Raw genomic sequence first — 22,929 nt, forward strand, 5'->3', positions numbered from 1 at the left:
GAGCAGGGAGCAGAGCGAGTGTGGGCCGAGTCCCAGAGCAGGGAGCAGAGCGTGTGTGTGCCGAGTTCCAGAGCAGGGAGCAGAGCCAGTGTGGGCCGAATCCCAGAGCAGGGAGCAGAGCCAGTGTGGGCCGAATCCCGGAGTGGGGAGCAGAGCGAGTGTGGGCCAAGCCCCCCGAAAGGGGAGTAGAGCGAATGTGGCCGAGTCCCTGAGTGGGGAGCAGAGCGAGTGTGGGCCGAGTCCTAGAGTGGAGAGCAGAGCGAGTGTGGGCCGAGTCCCTGAGCGGAGAGCAGAGCGAGTGTGGGCCCAGTCTAGGAGCGGGAAGCAGAACGAGTGTGGGCCGTGTCCTAGAGCGGAGAGCCGAGCGAGTGTGGGTCGAGCCCTGGAGCGGGGAGCAGAGCGAGTATGGGGCGCGTCCCAGAGCGGGGAGCAGAGCCAGTGTTGGCCGAGTCCGGGAGCGGGGAGCAGAGCGAGTGTGGGTCGAGTCCCGGAGCAGGGAGCAGAGTGAGTGTGGGCAGAGTCCCGGAGAGGGGAGAAGAGCGAGTGTGGGCCGAGTCCCGGAGCAGGGAGCAGAGCAAGTGTGGGCCCAGTCCCAGAGCACGAGCAGAGCAAGTGTGGGCCGAGTCCCGGAACAGGGAGCAGAGCAAGTGTGGGCCAAATCCTGGAGCAGCGCGAGTGTGGGCCGGGTCCCAGAGCGGGGAGCAGAGCGAGTTTGGGCCGAGTCCCCGAGCAGGGAGCAGAGCGTGTGTGGGCTGAATCCCAGAGCAGAGAGCAGAGCGAGTGTGGGCTGAATCCCAGAGCAGAAAGCAGAGCGAGTGTGGGCTGAATCCCAGAGCAGGGAGCAGAGCGAGTGTGGGCCAAATCCCGGAGCAGTGCGAGTGTGGGCCGAGCCCCTGAGCAGGGAGCTGAGCGAGTGTGGGCCGAGTCCTGGAGCAGGGAGCAGAGCGAGTGTGGGCCGAGTCGGAGAGCAGAGAGCAGAGCGAGTGTGGGCTGAATCCCAGAGCAGAGAGCAGAGCGAGTGTGGGCTGAATCCCAGAGCAGAGAGCAGAGCGAGTGTGGGCTGAATCCCAGAGCAGGGAGCAGAGCGAGTGTGGGCCGAGTCCCTGAGCGGGGAGCAGAGCTAGTGTGGGCTGAGTCCCAGAACAGGGAGCAGAGCGAGTGTGGGCCGAGTCCTAGAGCGGGGAGCAGAGCGAGTGTGGGACGAACCTCGGAGCGGGGGGCCGAGCGAATGTGGGCCGAGCCCCTGAGCAGGGAGCAGAGCGAGTGTGGGCCCAGTCTAGGAGTGGGAAGCAGAGCGAGTGTGGGCCGTGTCCTAAAGCGGGGAGCAGAGCGAGTGTGGGCCGAGTCCTAGAGCGGGGAGCAGAGCGAGTGTGGGCCGAGTCCCGCAGCGGACAGCAGAGCGAGTGTGGGCCGAGCCCCGGAGCGGGGAGCAGAGCGAGTATGCGGTGCGTCCCAGAGCGGGGACCAGAGCGAGTGTGGGCTGAGTCCCAGAGCGGGGAGCAGAGCCAGTGTTGGCCGAGTCACAGAGCAGGGAGCAGAGTGAGTATGAGCTGAATCCCGGAGCGGGGAGCAGACCGTGTGTGGGCCGAGTCCGGGAGCGGGGAGCAGAGCGAGTGTGGGCCGAGTCCCAGAGGAGGGGGCAGAGCGAGTTTGGGTCGAGTCCCGGAGCAGGGAGCAGATCGAATGTGGGCCGAGTCCCGGATCAGGGAGCAGAGTGAGTGTGGGCAGAGTCCCGGAGAGGGGAGCAGAGCGAGTGTGGGCCGAGTCCCAGAGCACAAGTAGAGCAAGTGTGGGCTGAGTCCCGGAACAGGGAGCAGAGCGAGTGTGGGCCGACTCCCAGAGCGGGGAGCAGAGCGAGTGTGGGCCGAGTCCCAGAGCGGGGAGCAGAGCGAGTGTGGGCCGACTCCCAGAGCGGGGAGCAGAGCGAGTGTGGGCCGAGTCCCAGAGCAGGGAACAGAGCAAGTGTGGGCCAAATCCCGGAGCAGTGCGAGTGTGGGCCGAGCCCCTGAGCGGTGCGCAGAGTGAGTGTAGGCCGATTCCCGGAGCGGGGAGTAGAGCGAGTGTGGGCCGAGTCCTAGAGCGGAGAGCAGAGCGAGTGTGGGCCCAGTCTAGGAGCGGGAAGCAGAGCGAGTGTGGGCCGTGTCCTAGAGCGGAGAGCCGAGCGAGTGTGGGTCGAGCCCTGGAGCGGGGAGCAGAGCGAGTGTGGCCGAGTCCCGGAGTGGGGAGCAGACAGAGTGTGCGCTGATCCCAGCAGCAGGGAGCAGAGCGAGTGTGGGCCGACTCCCAGAGCGGGGAGCAGAGCGAATATGGGCCGACTCCCAGAGCGGGGAGCAGAGCGAATGTGGGCCGACTCCCAGAGCGGGGAGCAGAGCGAGTGTGGGCCCAGCCAAGGAGCGGGAAGCAGAGCGAGTGTGGGCCAAGTCCTAGAGCGGGGAGCAGAGCGAGTGTGGGCCGAGTCCCGGAGAGGAGAGCAGAGCAAGTGTAGGCCGAGTCCCGGAGCAGGGAGCAGAGCGAGAATGGGGCGCGCCCCATAGCGGGGAGCAGAGCCAGTGTGAGCCAAGTCCCAGAGCAGGGAGCAGAGCGAGTGTGGGCCGAGTCCCAGAGCAGGGAGCAGAGCGAGTGTGGGCCGAGTCCCAGAGCAGGGAGCAGAGCGAGTGTGGGCCGAGTCCCAGAGCAGGGAGCAGAGCCAGTGTGGGCCGCGTCCCAGAGCAGGGAGCAGAGCCAGTGTGGGCCGAATCCCGGAGTGGGGAGCAGAGCGAGTGTGAGCCAAGCCCCTGAACGGGGAGTAGAGCGAATGTGGCCGAGTCCCTGAGCGGAGAGCAGAGCGAGTGTGGGCCGTGTCCTAGAGCGGAGAGCCGAGCGAGTGTGGGCCGAGTCCCTGAGCGGAGAGCAGAGCGAGTGTGGGCCCAGTCTAGGAGCGGGAAGCAGAACGAGTGTGGGCCGTGTCCTAGAGCGGAGAGCCGAGCGAGTGTGGGTCGAGCCCTGGAGCGGGGAGCAGAGCGAGTATGGGGCGCGTCCCAGAGCGGGGAGCAGAGCCAGTGTTGGCCAAGTCACAGAGCAGGGAGCAGAGTGAGTATGAGCTGAATCCCGGAGCGGGGAGCAGACCGTGTGTTGGCCGAGTCCGGGAGCGGGGAGCAGAGCGAGTGTGGGTCGAGTCCCGGATCAGGGAGCAGAGTGAGTGTGGGCAGAGTCCCGGAGAGGGGTGAAGAGCGAGTGTGGGCCGAGTCCCGGAGCAGGGAGCAGAGCAAGTGTGGGCCCAGTCCCAGAGCACGAGCAGAGCAAGCGTGGGCCGAGTCCCGGAACAGGGAGCAGAGCAAGTGTGGGCCAAATCCTGGAGCAGTGCGAGTGTGGGCCGGGTCCCAGAGCGGGGAGCAGAGCGAATTTGGGCCGAGTCCCCGAGCAGGGAGTAGAGCGAGTGTGGGCCGTGTCCCAGAGCGGGGAGCAGAGCAAGTGTGGGCTGAATCCCAGAGCAGAGAGCAGAGCGAGTGTGGGCCGAGTCCTAGAGCAGAGAGCAGAGCAAGTGTGGGCTGAATCCCAGAGCAGAGAGCAGAGCGAGTGTGGGCTGAATCCCAGAGCAGAGAGCAGAGCGAGTGTGGGCTGAATCCCAGAGCAGAGAGCAGAGCGAGTGTGGGCTGAATCCCAGAGCAGAGAGCAGAGCGAGTGTGGGCTGAATCCCAGAGCAGGGAGCAGAGCGAGTGTGGGCCGAGTCCCTGAGCGGGGAGCAGAGCTAGTGTGGGCTGAGTCCCAGAACAGGGAGCAGAGCGAGTGTGGGCCGTGTCCTAAAGCGGGGAGCAGAGCGAGTGTGGGCCGAGTCCTAGAGCGGGGAGCAGAGCGAGTGTGGGCCGAGTCCCGCAGCGGACAGCAGAGCGAGTGTGGGCCGAGCCCCGGAGCGGGGAGCAGAGCGAGTATGCGGTGCGTCCCAGAGCGGGGACCAGAGCGAGTGTGGGCTGAGTCCCAGAGCGGGGAGCAGAGCCAGTGTTGGCCGAGTCACAGAGCAGGGAGCAGAGTGAGTATGAGCTGAATCCCGGAGCGGGGAGCAGACCGTGTGTGGGCCGAGTCCGGGAGCGGGGAGCAGAGCGAGTGTGGGCCGAGTCCCAGAGGAGGGGGCAGAGCGAGTTTGGGTCGAGTCCCGGAGCAGGGAGCAGATCGAATGTGGGCCGAGTCCCGGATCAGGGAGCAGAGTGAGTGTGGGCAGAGTCCCGGAGAGGGGAGCAGAGCGAGTGTGGGCCGAGTCCCAGAGCACAAGGAGAGCAAGCGTGGGCTGAGTCCCGGAACAGGGAGCAGAGCGAGTGTAGGCCGACTCCCAGAGCGGGGAGCAGAGCGAGTGTGGGCCGAGTCCCAGAGCGGGGAGCAGAGCGAGTGTGGGCCGACTCCCAGAGCGGGGAGCAGAGCGAGTGTGGGCCAAATCCCGGAGCAGGGAACAGAGCAAGTGTGGGCCAAATCCCGGAGCAGTGCGAGTGTGGGCCGAGCCCCTGAGCGGTGCGCAGAGTGAGTGTAGGCCGATTCCCGGAGCGGGGAGTAGAGCGAGTGTGGCGCGAGTCCCTGAGCGGGGAGCAGTGTGAGTGTGGGCCGAGCCCTGGAGCGGGAAGCAGAGCGTGTGTGGGCCGAGTCCCAGAGCAGGGAGCAGAACAAGTGTAGGCCGAGTCCCGGAGCAGGGAGCAGAGCGAGTATGGGGCGCGTCCCAGAGCGGGGAGCAGAGCCAGTGTGAGCCGAGTCCGGGAGCGGGGAGCAGAGCGAGTGTGGGCCGAGTCCGGGAGCGGGGAGCAGAGCGAGTGTGGGCTGGGTCCCGGAGCGGGGTGCAGTGCAAGTGTGGGCCGAGTCCCGGAGCAGGGATCAGAGCCAGTGTGGGCCGAAGCCTCGAGCAGGGAGCAGAGCGAGTGTGGGCCGAAGCCTCGAGCAGGGAGCAGAGCGAGTGTGGGCCGAAGCCTCGAGCAGGGAGCAGAGCGAGTGTGGGCCGAAGCCTCGAGCAGGGAGCAGAGCGAGTGTGGGCCGAAGCCTCCAGCAGGGAGCAGAGCGAGTGTGGGCCGAAGCCTCGAGCAGGGAGCAGAGCGAGTGTGGGCCGAGCCCCACAGCGGGGAGCAGAGCGAGTGTGGCCTAGTCCCTGAGCGGAGAGCAGTGTAAGTGTGGGACGAGTCCCGGAGCGGGGAGCAGAGCGAGTACGGGCTGAGTCCCGGAACGGGTAGCTGAGCGAGTGTGGGCCGAGTCCTAGAGCGGGGAGCAGAGCGAGTGTGGGCTGAGTCCCGCAGCGGAGAGCAGAGCGAGTGTGGGCCGTGTCCTAGAGCGGGGAGCAGAGCGAGTGTGGGCCGAGTCCTAGAGCGGGGAGCAGAGCGAGTGTGGGCCGAGTCCTAGAGCGGGGAGCAGAGCGAGTGTGGGCTGAGTCCCGCAGCGGAGAGCAAAGCGAGTGTGGGCTGAGTCCCAGAGCGGGGAGCAGACCGCGTGTGGGCCTAATCCGGGAGCAGGGAGCAGAGCGAGTGTGGGATGAGTCCCAGAGCGGAGAGCACAGCGAGTGTGGGCCGAGTCCTAGAGCGGAGAGCAGAGCGAGTGTGGGCCCAGTCTAGGAGCGGGAAGCAGAGCGAGTGTGGGCCGTGTCCTAGAGCGGAGAGCCGAGCGAGTGTGGGTCGAGCCCTGGAGCGGGGAGCAGAGCGAGTGTGGCCGAGTCCCGGAGTGGGGAGCAGACAGAGTGTGCGCTGATCCCAGCAGCAGGGAGCAGAGCGAGTGTGGGCCGACTCCCAGAGCGGGGAGCAGAGCGAATATGGGCCGACTCCCAGAGCGGGGAGCAGAGCGAATGTGGGCCGACTCCCAGAGCGGGGAGCAGAGCGAGTGTGGGCCCAGCCAAGGAGCGGGAAGCAGAGCGAGTGTGGGCCAAGTCCTAGAGCGGGGAGCAGAGCGAGTGTGGGCCGAGTCCCGGAGAGGAGAGCAGAGCAAGTGTAGGCCGAGTCCCGGAGCAGGGAGCAGAGCGAGAATGGGGCGCGCCCCATAGCGGGGAGCAGAGCCAGTGTGAGCCAAGTCCCAGAGCAGGGAGCAGAGCGAGTGTGGGCCGAGTCCCAGAGCAGGGAGCAGAGCGAGTGTGGGCCGAGTCCCAGAGCAGGGAGCAGAGCGAGTGTGGGCCGAGTCCCAGAGCAGGGAGCAGAGCCAGTGTGGGCCGCGTCCCAGAGCAGGGAGCAGAGCCAGTGTGGGCCGAATCACGGAGTGGGGAGCAGAGCGAGTGTGAGCCAAGCCCCTGAACGGGGAGTAGAGCGAATGTGGCCGAGTCCCTGAGCGGAGAGCAGAGCGAGTGTGGGCCGTGTCCTAGAGCGGAGAGCCGAGCGAGTGTGGGCCGAGTCCCTGAGCGGAGAGCAGAGCGAGTGTGGGCCCAGTCTAGGAGCGAGAAGCAGAACGAGTGTGGGCCGTGTCCTAGAGCGGAGAGCCGAGCGAGTGTGGGTCGAGCCCTGGAGCGGGGAGCAGAGCGAGTATGGGGCGCGTCCCAGAGCGGGGAGCAGCGCCAGTGTTGGCCGAGTCACAGAGCAGGGAGCAGAGTGAGTATGAGCTGAATCCCGGAGCGGGGAGCAGACCGTGTGTTGGCCGAGTCCGGGAGCGGGGAGCAGAGCGAGTGTGGGTCGAGTCCCGGATCAGGGAGCAGAGTGAGTGTGGGCAGAGTCCCGGAGAGGGGAGAAGAGCGAGTGTGGGCCGAGTCCCGGAGCAGGGAGCAGAGCAAGTGTGGGCCCAGTCCCAGAGCACGAGCAGAGCAAGCGTGGGCCGAGTCCCGGAACAGGGAGCAGAGCAAGCGTGGGCCGAGTCCCGGAACAGGGAGCAGAGCAAGTGTGGGCCAAATCCTGGAGCAGTGCGAGTGTGGGCCGGGTCCCAGAGCGGGGAGCAGAGCGAGTTTGGGCCGAGTCCCGGAGCAGGGAGCAGAGCGTGTGTGGGCCCAGTCCCAGAGCGGGGAGCAGAGCAAGTGTGGGCCAAATCCCGGAGCAGTGCGAGTGTGGGCCGAGCCCCTGAGCAGGGAGCTGAGCGAGTGTGGGCCGAGTCCTGGAGCAGGGAGCAGAGCGAGTGTGGGCCGAGTCGGAGAGCAGGGAGCAGAGCGAGTGTGTGCCGACTCCCAGAGCGGGGAGCAGAGCTAGTGTGGGCCGAGTCCCAGAGCAGAGAGCAGAGCGAGTGTGGGCCGAGTCCTAGAGCAGAGAGCAGAGCAAGTGTGGGCTGAATCCCAGAGCAGAGAGCAGAGCGAGTGTGGGCTGAATCCGAGAGCAGAGAGCAGAGCGAGTGTGGGCTGAATCCCAGAGCAGAGAGCAGAGCGAGTGTGGGCTGAATCCCAGAGCAGGGAGCAGAGCGAGTGTGGGCCGAGTCCCTGAGCGGGGAGCAGAGCTAGTGTGGGCCGAGTCCCAGAGCAGGGAGCAGAGCAAGTGTGGGCCAAATCCCGGAGCAGTGCGAGTGTGGGCCGAGCCCCTGAGCGGGGCGCAGAGTGAGTGTAGGCCGATTCCCGGAGCGGGGAGTAGAGTGAGTGTGGCGCGAGTCCCTGAGCGGGGAGCAGTGTGAGTGTGGGCCGAGCCCTGGAGCGGGAAGCAGAGCGTGTGTGGGCCGAGTCCCAGAGCAGGGAGCAGAACAAGTGTAGGCCGAGTCCCGGAGTAGGGAGCAGAGCGAGTATGGGGCGCGTCCCAGAGCGGGGAGCAGAGCCAGTGTGAGCCGAGTCCGGGAGCGGGGAGCAGAGCGAGTGTGGGCTGGGTCCCGGAGCGGGGTGCAGTGCAAGTGTGGGCCGAGTCCCGGAGCAGGGATCAGAGCCAGTGTGGGCCGAAGCCTCGAACAGGGAGCAGAGCGAGAGTGGGCCGAAGCCTCGAGCAGGGAGCAGAGCTAGTGTAGGCCGAAGCCTCGAGCAGGGAGCAGAGCGAGTGTGGGCCGAGCCCCAGAGCGGGGAGCAGAGCGAGTGTGGCCTAGTCCCTGAGCAGAGAGCAGTGTAAGTGTGGGACGAGCCGGAGTGGGGAGCAGAGCGTGTGTGGGCCGAGCCCCAGAGCGGGGAGCAGAGCGAGTGTGGCCTAGTCCCTGAGCGGAGAGCAGTGTAAGTGTGGGACGAGCCGGAGTGGGGAGCAGAGCGTGTGTGGGCCGAGTCCCGGAGCGGGGAGCAGAGCGAGTACGGGCTGAGTCCCGGAACGGGTAGCTGAGCGAGTGTGGGCCGAGTCCTAGAGCGGGGAGCAGAGCGAGTGTGGGCTGAGTCCCGGAACGGGTAGCTGAGCGAGTGTGGGCCGAGTCCTAGAGCGGGGAGCAAAGCGAGTGTGGGCTGAGTCCCGCAGCGGAGAGCAGAGCGAGTGTGGGCCGTGTCCTAGAGCGGGGAGCAGAGCGAGTGTGGGCCGAGTCCTAGAGCGGGGAGCAGAGCGAGTGTGGGCCGAGTCCTAGAGCGGGGAGCAGAGCGAGTGTGGGCTGAGTCCCGCAGCGGAGAGCAAAGCGAGTGTGGGCTGAGTCCCAGAGCGGGGAGCAGACCGCGTGTGGGCCTAATCCGGGAGCAGGGAGCAGAGCGAGTGTGGGATGAGTCCCAGAGCGGAGAGCACAGCGAGTGTGGGCCACGCCCTGGAGCGGGGAGCAGAGCGAGTGTGGGCTGAGTCCCGGAGCGGGGAGCAGAACATGTGTTGGCCGAGTCCGAGAGCAGGGAGCAGAGTGAGTGTGGGCTGAATCCCGGAGCACGGGGCATAGCGATTGTGGGCCGAACTCCAGAGCGGGGAACAGTGCGAGTATGGGCCACGTCACAGAGCGGGGGTGCAGAGCGAGTGTGGGCCGAGTCCCGGAGCAAGGAGCAGCGCATGTGTGGATCATGTCCCTGAGGAGGGAACGGAGTGAGTGTGGGCTGAGTTCCGCAGCATGGAGTAAAGCGTGTGTGGGCTGAGTTCCGGAGCGGGGAGCAGAGTGAGTGTGGGTCGAGTCCCGGAGCGGGGAGCAGACCGTGTGTGGGCCGAGTCCGGGAGCGGGGAGCAGAGCGAGTGTGGGCCGAGTCCCAGAGGAGGGGGCAGAGCGAGTTTGGGTCGAGTCCCGGAGCAGGGAGCAGATCGAATGTGGGCCGAGTCCCGGATCAGGGAGCAGAGTGAGTGTGGGCAGAGTCCCGGAGAGGGGAGCAGAGCGAGTGTGGGCCGAGTCCCAGAGCACAAGGAGAGCAAGCGTGGGCTGAGTCCCGGAACAGGGAGCAGAGCGAGTGTGGGCCGACTCCCAGAGCGGGGAGCAGAGCGAGTGTGGGCCGAGTCCCAGAGCAGGGAGCAGAGCGAGTGTGGGCCGACTCCCAGAGCGGGGAGCAGAGCGAGTGTGGGCCGAGTCCCAGAGCAGGGAGCAGAGCAAGTGTGGGCCAAATCCCGGAGCAGTGCGAGTGTGGGCCGAGCCCCTGAGCGGTGCGCAGAGTGAGTGTAGGCCGATTCCCGGAGCGGGGAGTAGAGCGAGTGTGGCGCGAGTCCCTGAGCGGGGAGCAGTGTGAGTGTGGGCCGAGCCCTGGAGCGGGAAGCAGAGCGTGTGTGGGCCGAGTCCCAGAGCAGGGAGCAGAACAAGTGTGGGGCGCGTCCCAGAGCGGGGAGCAGAGCCAGTGTGAGCCGAGTCCGGGAGCGGGGAGCAGAGCGAGTGTGGGCTGGGTCCCGGAGCGGGGTGCAGTGCAAGTGTGGGACGAGTCCCGGAGCAGGGATCAGAGCCAGTGTGGGCCGAAGCCTCGAGCAGGGAGCAGAGCGAGTGTGGGCCGAAGCCTCGAGCAGGGAGCAGAGCGAGTGTAGGCCGAAGCCTCGAGCAGGGAGCAGAGCGAGTGTGGGCCGAGCCCCAGAGCGGGGAGCAGAGCGAGTGTGGCCTAGTCCCTGAGCGGAGAGCAGTGTAAGTGTGGGACGAGTCCCGGAGTGGGGAGCAGAGCGTGTGTGGGCCGAGTCCCGGAGCGGGGAGCAGAGCGAGTACGGGCTGAGTCCCGGAGCGGGGAGCAGACCGCGTGTGGGCCTAATCCGGGAGCAGGGAGCAGAGCGAGTGTGGGATGAGTCCCAGAGCGGAGAGCACAGCGAGTGTGGGCCACGCCCTGGAGCGGGGAGCAGAGCGAGTGTGGGCTGAGTCCCGGAGCGGGGAGCAGAGCATGTGTTGGCCGAGTCAGAGAGCAGGGAGCAGAGTGAGTGTGGGCTGAATCCCGGAGCACGGGGCATAGCGATTGTGGGCCGAACTCCAGAGCGGGGAACAGAGCGAGTATGGGCCACGTCACAGAGCGGGGGGCAGAGCGAGTGTGGGCCGAGTCCCGGAGCAAGGAGCAGCGCATGTGTGGATCATGTCCCTGAGGAGGGAACGGAGTGAGTGTGGGCTGAGTTCCGCAGCATGGAGTAAAGCGTGTGTGGGCTGAGTTCCGGAGCGGGGAGCAGAGTGAGTGTGGGTCGAGTCCCGGAGCAAGGAGCAGAGTGAGTGTGGGCCGAGTCCCGGAGCTGGGAACAGAGCGAGTGTGGGTCGAGTTCCGGAGCAGGGAGCAGCGCGAGTGTGGGCCAAGTCCCCGAGCGGGGAGCAGAGTGAGTGTGGGCCGAGTCACAGAGCGGGGAGCAGAGTGAGTGTGGGCCGAGTCACAGAGCAGGGAGCACTGCGAGTGTGGGCCGAGTCCCAGAGCAGGGAGCAGAGCGAGTGTGGGCCGAAACCCAAAGCGGGAAGCAGAGCAAATGTGGGCCGAACCCCGATGCGAGGACCAGAGCGAGTGTGGGCCGAGTCCCAGAGCAGGGAGCAGAGCGAGTGTGGGCCGAGTGTCAGAGCAGAGAGCAGAGCAAGTGTGGGCTGAGTCCCGGAGCGGGGAGCAAAGCGAGTGCGGGCCGAGACCGAGAGCAGGGAGCAGAGCGAGTGTGGGCCCAATCCCGGAGCGGGGAGCAGAGCGAGCGTGGGCCGAGTGCCAGAGCAGGGAGCAGAGCGTGTGTGGGCTGTGTCACGGAACAGGGAGCAGAGCATGTGTGGGCCGAAACCCAAAGCGGGGAGCAGAGCGAATGTGGGCCGAGTCCCAGAGCAGAGAGCAGAGCAAGTGTGGGCTGATACCAGGAGCGGGGATCTGAGCGAGAGTGCGTCGAGTCCCCAGGCGGGGAGCAGAGCAAGTGTGGGCCGAGTGTCAGAGCAGGGAGCAGAACGTGTGTGGGCCGACTCCCCGAGCGGGGAGCAGAGAGAGTGTGGGCCGAGTCCCGGAGCAGGGAGCAGAGCGAGTGTGGGCTGAGTCCGAGAGCAGGGAGCAGAGCGTGTGTGGGCCGAGTCCCAGAGCAGGGAGCAGAGCGTGTGTGGGCCGAGTCCCAGAGCAGGGAGCAGAGCGAGTGTGGGCTGAGTCCGAGAGCAGGGAGCAGAGCGAGTGTGGGCTGAGCCCTGAGTCCCGGAGCGGTGAGTATTGTGAGTTTTGGCTGACTTACAGTGCGTGCAGCAGACGAGTGTGGGCCGAGCCCCTGAGCAGGGAGCAGATCCAGTGTGGACTGAGCCCAGCAGCGGGGATCTGAGCGAATGTGGGTCAAGTCCCCAAGCAGGGAGCAGAGCGAATGTGGGCCGAGTCCCAGAGCGGGGAGCAGAGCGAGTGTGGGCCGAGTCCCAGAGCAGGGAGCAGAGCGAGTGTGGGCCGAGTCCCGGAGCGGGGAGCACAGCGAGTGTGGGCTGAGTCCCGGAGCGGGGAGCAGAGCGAATGTGGGCCGAGCCCTGGAGCAGGGAGCAGAGCTAGTGTGGGCTGAGTCCCAGAGCAGGGAGCAGAGCGAGTGTGGGCCGAGTCCCGGAGCGGGGAGCAGAGCGAATGTGGGCTGAGTCCCGGAGCGGGGAGCACAGCGAGTGTGGGCCGAGTCCCGGAGCGGGGAGCACAGCGAGTGTGGGCTGAGTCCCGGAACAGGGAGCAGAGGGAATGTGGGCCGAGCCCTGGAGCGGGAAGCAGAGCGAGTGTGGGCCGAGTCCCAGAGCGGGGAGCAGAGTGAGTTTGGGCCGAGCCCCTGAGCGGGGAGCAGAGCGAGCGTGGGATGAATCCCGGAGCGGGGAACAGATCGAGTGTGGGCCGAGCCACAGAGCAGGGAGCAGAGCGAGTGTGGGCTGAGTCCCGGAGCAGAGAGCAGAGCGAGTGTGCGCTGAATCCCGGAGCGGGGAGCAGACTGTGTGTGGGCCGAGTCCGGGAGCAGGTAGCAGAGCGAGTGTGGACCGAGTCCCGGAGCGGGAAGCAGAGCGAGTGTGGGCCGTGTCCTAGAGCGGGGAGTAGAGCGAGTGTGGGCCGAGTCCTAGAGCGGGGAGCAGAGCGAGTGTGGGCCGAGTCCTAGAGCGGGGAGCAGAGCGAGTGTGGGCTGAGTCCCGCAGCGGAGAGTAGAGCGAGTGTGGGCTGAGTCCCAGAGCGGGGAGCTGAGCCAGTGTTGGCCGAGTCACAGAGCAGGGAGCAGAGTGAGTATGAGCTGAATCCCGGAGCAGGGAGCAGAGCCAATGTGGACCAAATCCCGGAGCAGAGCGAGTGTGGGCCGAGCCCCTGAACGGGGAGTAGAGCGAATGTGGCCGAGTCCATGAGCGGGGAGCAGTGTGAGTGTGGGCCGAGTCCTAGAGCGGAGAGCAGAGCGAGTGTGGGCCCAGTCTAGGAGCGGGAAGCAGAGCGAGTGTGGGCCGTGTCCTAGAGCGGAGAGCCGAGCGAGTGTGGGTCGAGCCCTGGAGCGGGGAGCAGAGCGAGTGTGGCCGAGTCCCGGAGTGGGGAGCAGACAGAGTGTGCGCTGATTCCAGCAGCAGGGAGCAGAGCGAGTGTGGGCCGACTCCCAGAGCGGGGAGCAGAGCGAATGTGGGCCAACTCCCAGAGCGGGGAGCAGAGTGAGTGTGGGCCCAGCCAAGGAGCGGGAAGCAGAGCGAGTGTGGGCCAAGTCCTAGAGCGGGGAGCAGAGCGAGTGTGGGCCGAGTCCGGGAGAGGAGAGCAGAGCAAGTGTAGGCCGAGTCCCGGAGCAGGGAGCAGAGCGAGAATGGGGTGCGTCCCAGAGCGGGGAGCAGAGCCAGTGTGAGCCAAGTCCCAGAGCAGGGAGCAGAGCGAGTGTGGGCCGAGTCCCAGACCAGGGAGCAGAGCGTGTGTGTGCCGAGTTCCAGAGCAGGGAGCAGAGCCAGTGTGGGCCGAATCCCAGAGCAGGGAGCAGAGCCAGTGTGGGCCGAATCCCGGAGTGGGGAGCAGAGCGAGTGTGGGCCAAGCCCCCGAAAGGGGAGTAGAGCGAATGTGGCCGAGTCCCTGAGCGGGGAGCAGTGTGAGTGTGGGCCGAGTCCTAGAGCGGAGAGCAGAGCGAGTGTGGGCCCAGTCTAGGAGCGGGAAGCAGAGCGAGTGTGGGCCGTGTCCTAGAGCGGAGAGCCGAGCGAGTGTGGGTCAAGCCCTGGAGCGGGGAGCAGAGCGAGTGTGGCCGAGTCACGGAGTGGGGAGCAGAGAGAGTGTGCGCTGATCCAAGCAGCAGGGAGCAGAGCGAGTGTGGGCCGACTCCCAGAGCGGGGAGCAGAGCGAATGTGGGCCGACTCCCAGAACGGGGAGCAGAGCGAATGTGGGCCGACTCCCAGAGCGGGGAGCAGAGCGAGTGTGGGCCGAGTCCCGGAGAGGAGAGCAGAGCAAGTGTAGGCCGAGTCCCGGAGCAGGGAGCAGAGCGAGAATGGGGCGCGTCCCATAGCGGGGAGCAGAGCCAGTGTGAGCCAAGTCCCAGAGCAGGGAGCAGAGCGAGTGTGGGCCGAGTCCCAGAGCAGGGAGCAGAGCCAGTGTGAGCCAAGTCCCAGAGCAGGGAGCAGAGCGAGTGTGGGCCGAGTCCCAGAGCAGGGAGCAGAGCGAGTGTGGGCCGAGTCCCAGAGCAGGGAGCAGAGCGAGTGTGGGCCGAGTTCCAGAGCAGGGAGCAGAGCGAGTGTGGTCCGAGTCCCAGAGCAGGGAGCAGAGCGAGTGTGGGCCAAATCCCAGAGCAGGGAGCAGAGCCAGTGTGGGCCGAATCCCGGAGTGGGGAGCAGAGCGAGTGTGAGCCAAGCCCCTGAACGGGGAGTAGAGCGAATGTGGCCGAGTCCCTGAGCGAAGAGCAGAGCGAGTGTGGGCCCAGTCTAGGAGCGGCAAGCAGAGCGAGTGTGGGCTGTGTCCTAGAGCGGAGAGCCGAGCGAGTGTGGGTCGAGCCCTGGAGCGGGGAGCAGAGCGAGTATGGGGCGCGTCCCAGTGCGGGGAGCAGAGCCAGTGTTGGCCGAGTCACAGAGCAGGGAGCAGAGTGAGTATGAGCTGAATCCCGGAGCGGGGAGCAGACCGTGTGTTGGCCGAGTCCGGGAGCGGGGAGCAGAGCGAGTGTGGGTCGAGTCCAGGAGCAGTGAGCAGATCGAATGTGGGCCGAGTCCCGGATCAGGGAGCAGAGTGAGTGTGGGCAGAGTCCCGGAGAGGGGAGAAGAGCGAGTGTGGGCCCAGTCCCAGAGCACGAGCAGAGCAAGCGTGGGCCGAGTCCCGGAACAGGGAGCAGAGCGAGTGTGGGCCGACTCCCAGAGCAGGGAGCAGAGCAAGTGTGGGCCAAATCCTGGAGCAGTGCGAGTGTGGGCCGGGTCCCAGAGCGGGGAGCGGAGCGAGTTTGGGCCGAGTCCCCGAGCAGGGAGCAGAGCGTGTGTGGGCCGAGTCCCTGAGCGGGGAGCAGTGTAAGTGTGAGCCGAGCCCCTGAGCAGGGAGCTGAGCGAGTGTGGGCCGAGTCCTGGAGCAGGGAGCAGAGCGAGTGTGGGCCGAGTCCGAGAGCAGGGAGCAGAGCGAATGTGGGCCGAGTCCTAGAGCGGGGAGCAGAGCGAGTGTGGGCCGAGTCCTGGAGCAGGGAGCAGAGCGAGTGTGGGCCGAGTCCTAGAGCGGGGAGCAGAGCTAGTGTGGGCTGAATCCCAGAGCAGGGAGCAGAGCGAGTGTGGTCTGAGTCCTGGAGCAGGGAGCAGAGCGAGTGTGGGCCGAGTCCTAGAGCGGGGAGCAGAGCTAGTGTGGGCTGAGTCCCAGAGCGGGGAGCAGAGCGAGTGTGGGCCGAGTCCTAGAGCGGGGAGCAGAGCGAGTGTGGGCCGAACCTTGGAGCGGGGGGCCGAGCGAATGTTGGCCGAGCCCCTGAGCAGGGAGCAGAGCGAGTGTGGGCCCAGTCTAGGAGCGGGAAGCAGAGGGAGTGTGGGCCGTGTCCTAGAGCGGGGAGCAGAGCGAGTGTGGGCCGAGCCCCAGAGCGGGGAGCAGACCGAGTATGCGGTGCGTCCCAGAGCGGGGACCAGAGCGAGTGTGGGCTGAGTCCCAGAGCGGGGAGCAGAGCCAGTGTTGGCCGAGTCACAGAGCAGGGAGCAGAGTGAGTATGAGCTGAATCCCGGAGCGGGGAGCAGACCGTGTGTGGGCCGAGTCCGGGAGCGGGGAGCAGAGCGAGTGTGGGCCGAGTCCCGGAGGAGGGGGCAGAGCGAGTTTGGGTCGAGTCCCGGAGCAGGGAGCAGATCGAATGTGGGCCGAGTCCCGGATCAGGGAGCAGAGTGAGTGTGGGCAGAGTCCCGGAGAGGGGAGCAGAGCGAGTGTGGGCCGAGTCCCAGAGCACGAGGAGAGCAAGCGTGGGCTGAGTACCGGAACAGGGAGCAGAGCGAGTGTGGGCCGACTCCCAGAGCGGGGAGCAGAGTGAGTGTGGGCCGAGTCCCAGAGCAGGGAGCAGAGCAAGTGTGGGCCAAATCCCGGAGCAGTGCGAGTGTGGGCCGAGCCCCTGAGCGGGGCGCAGAGTGAGTGTAGGCCGATTCCCGGAGCGGAGAGTAGAGCGAGTGTGGGCCGAGCCCTGGAGCGGGAAGCAGAGCGTGTGTGGGCCGAGTCCCAGAGCGGGGATAAGAGCCAGTGTGGGCCGAGTCCCAGAGCAGGGAGCAGAGCAAGTGTAGGCCGAGTCCCGGAGCAGGGAGCAGAGCGAGTATGGGGCGCGTCCCAGAGCGGGGAGCAGAGCCAGTGTGAGCCGAGTCCGGGAGCGGGGAGCAGAGCGAGTGTGGGCTGGATCCCGGAGCGGGGTGCAGAGCAAGTGTGGGCCGAGTTCGAGAGCAGGGAGCAGTGCATGTGTTGGTCGAGTCCCAGAGCAGGGAGCAGAACTAGTGTGGGCTGAATCCCGGAGCGGGGAGCATTGTGAGTTTGGGCCGACTTACAGAGCGGGCAGCAGATCGAATGTGGGCCGAGTCCCGGAGCAGGGATCAGAGCGAGTGTGGGCCGAAGCCTCGAGCAGGGAGCAGAGCGAGTGTGGGCCGAGCTCCTGAGCAGGGAGCAGAGCGAGTGTGGGCCGAGCCCCAGAGCGGGGAGCAGAGCGAGTGTGGCCTAGTCCCTGAGCGGAGAGCAGTGTAAGTGTGGGCCGAGTCCCGGAGTGGGGAGCAGAGCGTGTGTAGGCCGAGTCCCGGAGCGGGGAGCAGAGCGAGGGTGGGCTGAGTCCCGCAGCGGAGAGCAGAGCGAGTGTGGGCCGTGTCCTAGAGCGGGGAGCAGAGCGAGTGTGGGCCGAGTCCTAGAGCGGGGAGCAGAGCGAGTGTGGGCCGAGTCCTAGAGCGGGGAGCAGAGCGAGTGTGGGCCGAGTCCTAGAGCGGGGAGCAGAGCGAGTGTGGGCTGAGTCCCGCAGCGGAGAGTAGAGCGAGTGTGGGCTGAGTCCCGGAGCGGGGAGCAGAGCCAGTGTTGGCCGAGTCACAGAGCAGGGAGCAGAGTGAGTATGAGCTGAATCCCGGAGCAGGGAGCAGAGCCAATGTGGACCAAATCCCGGAGCAGAGCGAGTGTGGGCCGAGCCCCTGAACGGGGAGTAGAGCGAATGTGGCCGAGTCCCTGAGCGGGGAGCAGTGTGAGTGTGGGCCGAGTCCTAGAGCGGAGAGCAGAGCGAGTGTGGGCCCAGTCTAGGAGCGGGAAGCAGAGCGAGTGTGGGCCGTGTCCTAGAGCAGAGAGCCGAGCGAGTGTGGGCCGAGCCCTGGAGTGGGGAGCAGAGCGAGTGTGGGCTGAGTCCCAGTGCGGGAAGCAGAGCCAGTGTTGGCCGAGTCACAGAGCAGGGAGCAGAGTGAGTATGAGCTGAATCCCGGAGCGGGGAGCAGAGCCAATGTGGACCGAATCCCAAAGCAAGGAGCAGAGCGTGTGGTGGCCGAGTCCCAGAGCAGGGAGCAGAACAAGTGTAGGCTGAGTCCCGGAGCAGGGGGCAGAGCGAGTTTGGGTCGAGTCCCGGAGCAGGGAGCAGATCGAATGTGGGCCGAGTCCCGGATCAGGGAGCAGAGTGAGTGTGGGCCGAGTCCCAGAGCAGGGAGCAGAGCGAGTGTGGGCCGAGTCCTAGAGCGGGGAGCAGAGCGAGTGTGGGCCCAGTCCCAGAGCACGAGCAGAGCAAGCGTGGGCCGAGTCCCGGAACAGGGAGCAGAGTGAGTGTAGGCCGATTCCCGGAGCGGGGAGTAGAGCGAGTGTGGCCGACTCCCTGAGCGGGGAGCAGTGTGAGTGTGGGCCGAGCCCTGGAGCGGGAAGCAGAGCGAGTGTGGGCCGAGTCCCAGAGCGGGGATAAGAGCCAGTGTGGACCGAATCCCAAAGCAGGGAGCAGAGCGTGTGGTGGCCGAGTCCCAGAGCAGGGAGCAGAACAAGTGTAGGCCGAGTCCCAGAGCAGGGAGCAGAGCGAGTATGGGGCGCGTCCCAGATCGGGAAGCAGAGCCAGTGTGAGCCGAGTCCGGGAGCGGGGAGCAGAACTAGTGTGGGCTGTATCCCGGAGCGGGGAGCATTGCGAGTTTGGGCTGACTTACAGAGCGGGCAGCAGATCGAATGTGGGCCGAGTCCCGGAGCAGGGATCACAGCCAGTGTGGGCCGAAGCCTCGAGCAGGGAGCAGAGCGAGTGTGGGCCTAAGCCTCGAGCAGGGAGCAGAGCGAGTGTGGGCAGAGCTCCTGAGCAGGGAGCAGAGCGAGTGTGGGCCGACTCTCAGAGCGGGGAGCAGAGCGAGTGTGGGCCCAGCCAAGGAGCGGGAAGCAGAGCGAGTGTGGGCCAAGTCCTAGAGCGGGGAGCAGAGCGAGTGTGGGCCGAGTCCCGGAGAGGAGAGCAGAGCAAGTGTAGGCCGAGTCCCGGAGAGGGAGCAGAGCGAGAATGGGGCGCGTCCCAGAGCGGGGAGCAGAGCGAGTGTGGGCTGAGTCCCAGAGCAGGGAGCAGAGCGAGTGTGTGCCGAGTTCCAGAGCGGGGAGCAGAGCGAGTATGGGGCGCGTCCCAGAGCGGGGAGCAGAGCGAGTGTGTGCCGAGTTCCAGAGCGGGGAGCAGAGCGAGTATGGGGCGCGTCCCAGAGCGGGGAGCAGAGCCAGTGTTGGCCGAGTCACAGAGCAGGGAGCAGAGTGAGTATGAGCTGAATCTCAGAGCGGGGAGCAGACCGTGTGTGGGCCGAGTCCGGGAGCGGGGAGCTGAGCGAGTGTGGGTCGAGTCCCGGAGCAGGGAGCAGATCGAAGGTGGGCCGAGTCCCGGATCAGGGAGCAGAGCGAGTGTGTGCCGAACCCCGGAGCGGGGAGCAGAGCGAGTGTGGGCCGAGTCCCGGAGGAGGGGGCAGAGCGAGTTTGGGTCGAGTCCCGGATCAGGGAGCAGAGTGAGTGTGGGCAGAGTCCCGGAGAGGGGAGCAGAGCGAGTGTGGGCCGAGTCCCAGAGCACGAGCAGAGCAAGCGTGGGCCGAGTCCCGGAGCGGGGAGCAGAGCGAGTGTGGGCCGTGTCCCAGAGCGGGGAGCAGAGTGAGTGTGGGCCGTGTCCCAGAACGGGGAGCAGAGCGAATGTGGGCCAAGTCCCGGAGCGGGGAGCAGAGCGAGTGTGGGCCAAGCCCTGGAGCGGGGAGCAGAGAGAGTGTGGGCCAAGCCCTGGAGCGGGGAGCAGAGAGAGTGTGGGCCGAGTCCCAGAGCACGAGCAGAGCAAGTGTGGGCCGAGACCCGGAGCGGGGAGCAGAGCGAGTGTGGGCCGTGTCCCAGAGCGGGGAGCAGAGTGAGTGTGGGCCGTGTCCCAGAACGGGGAGCAGAGCGAATGTGGGCCAAGTCCCGGAGCGGGGAGCAGAGCGAGTGTGGGCCAAGCCCTGGAGCGGGGAGCAGAGAGAGTGTGGGCTGAGTCCCAGAGCAGGGAGCAGAGCGAGTGTGGGCCGAGTACCAGAGCAGGGTGCAGAGCGAGTGTGGGCCGTCTCCTGGAGCAGGGAGCAGTGCGAGTGTGGGCCGAACCTTGGAGCGGGGGGCCGAGCGAATGTTGGCCGAGCCCCTGAGCAGGGAGCAGAGCGAGTGTGGGCCCAGTCTAGGAGCGGGAAGCAGAGGGAGTGTGGGCCGTGTCCTAGAGCGGGGAGCAGAGCGAGTGTGGGCCGAGCCCCAGAGCGGGGAGCAGACCGAGTATGCGGTGCGTCCCAGAGCGGGGACCAGAGCGAGTGTGGGCTGAGTCCCAGAGCGGGGAGCAGAGCCAGTGTTGGCCGAGTCACAGAGCAGGGAGCAGAGTGAGTATGAGCTGAATCCCGGAGCGGGGAGCAGACCGTGTGTGGGCCGAGTCCGGGAGCGGGGAGCAGAGCGAGTGTGGGCCGAGTCCCGGAGGAGGGGGCAGAGCGAGTTTGGGTCGAGTCCCGGAGCAGGGAGCAGATCGAATGTGGGCCGAGTCCCGGATCAGGGAGCAGAGTGAGTGTGGGCAGAGTCCCGGAGAGGGGAGCAGAGCGAGTGTGGGCCGAGTCCCAGAGCACGAGGAGAGCAAGCGTGGGCTGAGTACCGGAACAGGGAGCAGAGCGAGTGTGGGCCGACTCCCAGAGCGGGGAGCAGAGTGAGTGTGGGCCGAGTCCCAGAGCAGGGAGCAGAGCAAGTGTGGGCCAAATCCCGGAGCAGTGCGAGTGTGGGCCGAGCCCCTGAGCGGGGCGCAGAGTGAGTGTAGGCCGATTCCCGGAGCGGAGAGTAGAGCGAGTGTGGGCCGAGCCCTGGAGCGGGAAGCAGAGCGTGTGTGGGCCGAGTCCCAGAGCGGGGATAAGAGCCAGTGTGGGCCGAGTCCCAGAGCAGGGAGCAGAGCAAGTGTAGGCCGAGTCCCGGAGCAGGGAGCAGAGCGAGTATGGGGCGCGTCCCAGAGCGGGGAGCAGAGCCAGTGTGAGCCGAGTCCGGGAGCGGGGAGCAGAGCGAGTGTGGGCTGGATCCCGGAGCGGGGTGCAGAGCAAGTGTGGGCCGAGTTCGAGAGCAGGGAGCAGTGCATGTGTTGGTCGAGTCCCAGAGCAGGGAGCAGAACTAGTGTGGGCTGAATCCCGGAGCGGGGAGCATTGTGAGTTTGGGCCGACTTACAGAGCGGGCAGCAGATCGAATGTGGGCCGAGTCCCGGAGCAGGGATCAGAGCGAGTGTGGGCCGAAGCCTCGAGCAGGGAGCAGAGCGAGTGTGGGCCGAGCTCCTGAGCAGGGAGCAGAGCGAGTGTGGGCCGAGCCCCAGAGCGGGGAGCAGAGCGAGTGTGGCCTAGTCCCTGAGCGGAGAGCAGTGTAAGTGTGGGCCGAGTCCCGGAGTGGGGAGCAGAGCGTGTGTAGGCCGAGTCCCGGAGCGGGGAGCAGAGCGAGGGTGGGCTGAGTCCCGCAGCGGAGAGCAGAGCGAGTGTGGGCCGTGTCCTAGAGCGGGGAGCAGAGCGAGTGTGGGCCGAGTCCTAGAGCGGGGAGCAGAGCGAGTGTGGGCCGAGTCCTAGAGCGGGGAGCAGAGCGAGTGTGGGCCGAGTCCTAGAGCGGGGAGCAGAGCGAGTGTGGGCTGAGTCCCGCAGCGGAGAGTAGAGCGAGTGTGGGCTGAGTCCCGGAGCGGGGAGCAGAGCCAGTGTTGGCCGAGTCACAGAGCAGGGAGCAGAGTGAGTATGAGCTGAATCCCGGAGCAGGGAGCAGAGCCAATGTGGACCAAATCCCGGAGCAGAGCGAGTGTGGGCCGAGCCCCTGAACGGGGAGTAGAGCGAATGTGGCCGAGTCCCTGAGCGGGGAGCAGTGTGAGTGTGGGCCGAGTCCTAGAGCGGAGAGCAGAGCGAGTGTGGGCCCAGTCTAGGAGCGGGAAGCAGAGCGAGTGTGGGCCGTGTCCTAGAGCAGAGAGCCGAGCGAGTGTGGGCCGAGCACTGGAGCGGGGAGCAGAGCGAGTGTGGGCTGAGTCCCAGTGCGGGAAGCAGAGCCAGTGTTGGCCGAGTCACAGAGCAGGGAGCAGAGTGAGTATGAGCTGAATCCCGGAGCGGGGAGCAGAGCCAATGTGGACCGAATCCCAAAGCAAGGAGCAGAGCGTGTGGTGGCCGAGTCCCAGAGCAGGGAGCAGAACAAGTGTAGGCTGAGTCCCGGAGCAGGGGGCAGAGCGAGTTTGGGTCGAGTCCCGGAGCAGGGAGCAGATCGAATGTGGGCCGAGTCCCGGATCAGGGAGCAGAGTGAGTGTGGGCCGAGTCCCAGAGCAGGGAGCAGAGCGAGTGTGGGCCGAGTCCTAGAGCGGGGAGCAGAGCGAGTGTGGGCCCAGTCCCAGAGCACGAGCAGAGCAAGCGTGGGCCGAGTCCCGGAACAGGGAGCAGAGTGAGTGTAGGCCGATTCCCGGAGCGGGGAGTAGAGCGAGTGTGGCCGACTCCCTGAGCGGGGAGCAGTGTGAGTGTGGGCCGAGCCCTGGAGCGGGAAGCAGAGCGAGTGTGGGCCGAGTCCCAGAGCGGGGATAAGAGCCAGTGTGGACCGAATCCCAAAGCAGGGAGCAGAGCGTGTGGTGGCCGAGTCCCAGAGCAGGGAGCAGAACAAGTGTAGGCCGAGTCCCAGAGCAGGGAGCAGAGCGAGTATGGGGCGCGTCCCAGATCGGGAAGCAGAGCCAGTGTGAGCCGAGTCCGGGAGCGGGGAGCAGAACTAGTGTGGGCTGTATCCCGGAGCGGGGAGCATTGCGAGTTTGGGCTGACTTACAGAGCGGGCAGCAGATCGAATGTGGGCCGAGTCCCGGAGCAGGGATCACAGCCAGTGTGGGCCGAAGCCTCGAGCAGGGAGCAGAGCGAGTGTGGGCCTAAGCCTCGAGCAGGGAGCAGAGCGAGTGTGGGCAGAGCTCCTGAGCAGGGAGCAGAGCGAGTGTGGGCCGACTCTCAGAGCGGGGAGCAGAGCGAGTGTGGGCCCAGCCAAGGAGCGGGAAGCAGAGCGAGTGTGGGCCAAGTCCTAGAGCGGGGAGCAGAGCGAGTGTGGGCCGAGTCCCGGAGAGGAGAGCAGAGCAAGTGTAGGCCGAGTCCCGGAGAGGGAGCAGAGCGAGAATGGGGCGCGTCCCAGAGCGGGGAGCAGAGCGAGTGTGGGCTGAGTCCCAGAGCAGGGAGCAGAGCGAGTGTGTGCCGAGTTCCAGAGCGGGGAGCAGAGCGAGTATGGGGCGCGTCCCAGAGCGGGGAGCAGAGCGAGTGTGTGCCGAGTTCCAGAGCGGGGAGCAGAGCGAGTATGGGGCGCGTCCCAGAGCGGGGAGCAGAGCCAGTGTTGGCCGAGTCACAGAGCAGGGAGCAGAGTGAGTATGAGCTGAATCTCAGAGCGGGGAGCAGACCGTGTGTGGGCCGAGTCCGGGAGCGGGGAGCTGAGCGAGTGTGGGTCGAGTCCCGGAGCAGGGAGCAGATCGAAGGTGGGCCGAGTCCCGGATCAGGGAGCAGAGCGAGTGTGTGCCGAACCCCGGAGCGGGGAGCAGAGCGAGTGTGGGCCGAGTCCCGGAGGAGGGGGCAGAGCGAGTTTGGGTCGAGTCCCGGATCAGGGAGCAGAGTGAGTGTGGGCAGAGTCCCGGAGAGGGGAGCAGAGCGAGTGTGGGCCGAGTCCCAGAGCACGAGCAGAGCAAGCGTGGGCCGAGTCCCGGAGCGGGGAGCAGAGCGAGTGTGGGCCGTGTCCCAGAGCGGGGAGCAGAGTGAGTGTGGGCCGTGTCCCAGAACGGGGAGCAGAGCGAATGTGGGCCAAGTCCCGGAGCGGGGAGCAGAGCGAGTGTGGGCCAAGCCCTGGAGCGGGGAGCAGAGAGAGTGTGGGCCAAGCCCTGGAGCGGGGAGCAGAGAGAGTGTGGGCCGAGTCCCAGAGCACGAGCAGAGCAAGTGTGGGCCGAGACCCGGAGCGGGGAGCAGAGCGAGTGTGGGCCGTGTCCCAGA

The sequence above is a fragment of the Chiloscyllium plagiosum genome, unplaced genomic scaffold (assembly GCF_037043375.1).
Source record: "Chiloscyllium plagiosum isolate Xiang-an unplaced genomic scaffold, Cpla_swu_hap1 HiC_scaffold_4, whole genome shotgun sequence".
Taxonomy (NCBI): Eukaryota; Metazoa; Chordata; class Chondrichthyes; order Orectolobiformes; family Hemiscylliidae; genus Chiloscyllium; species Chiloscyllium plagiosum.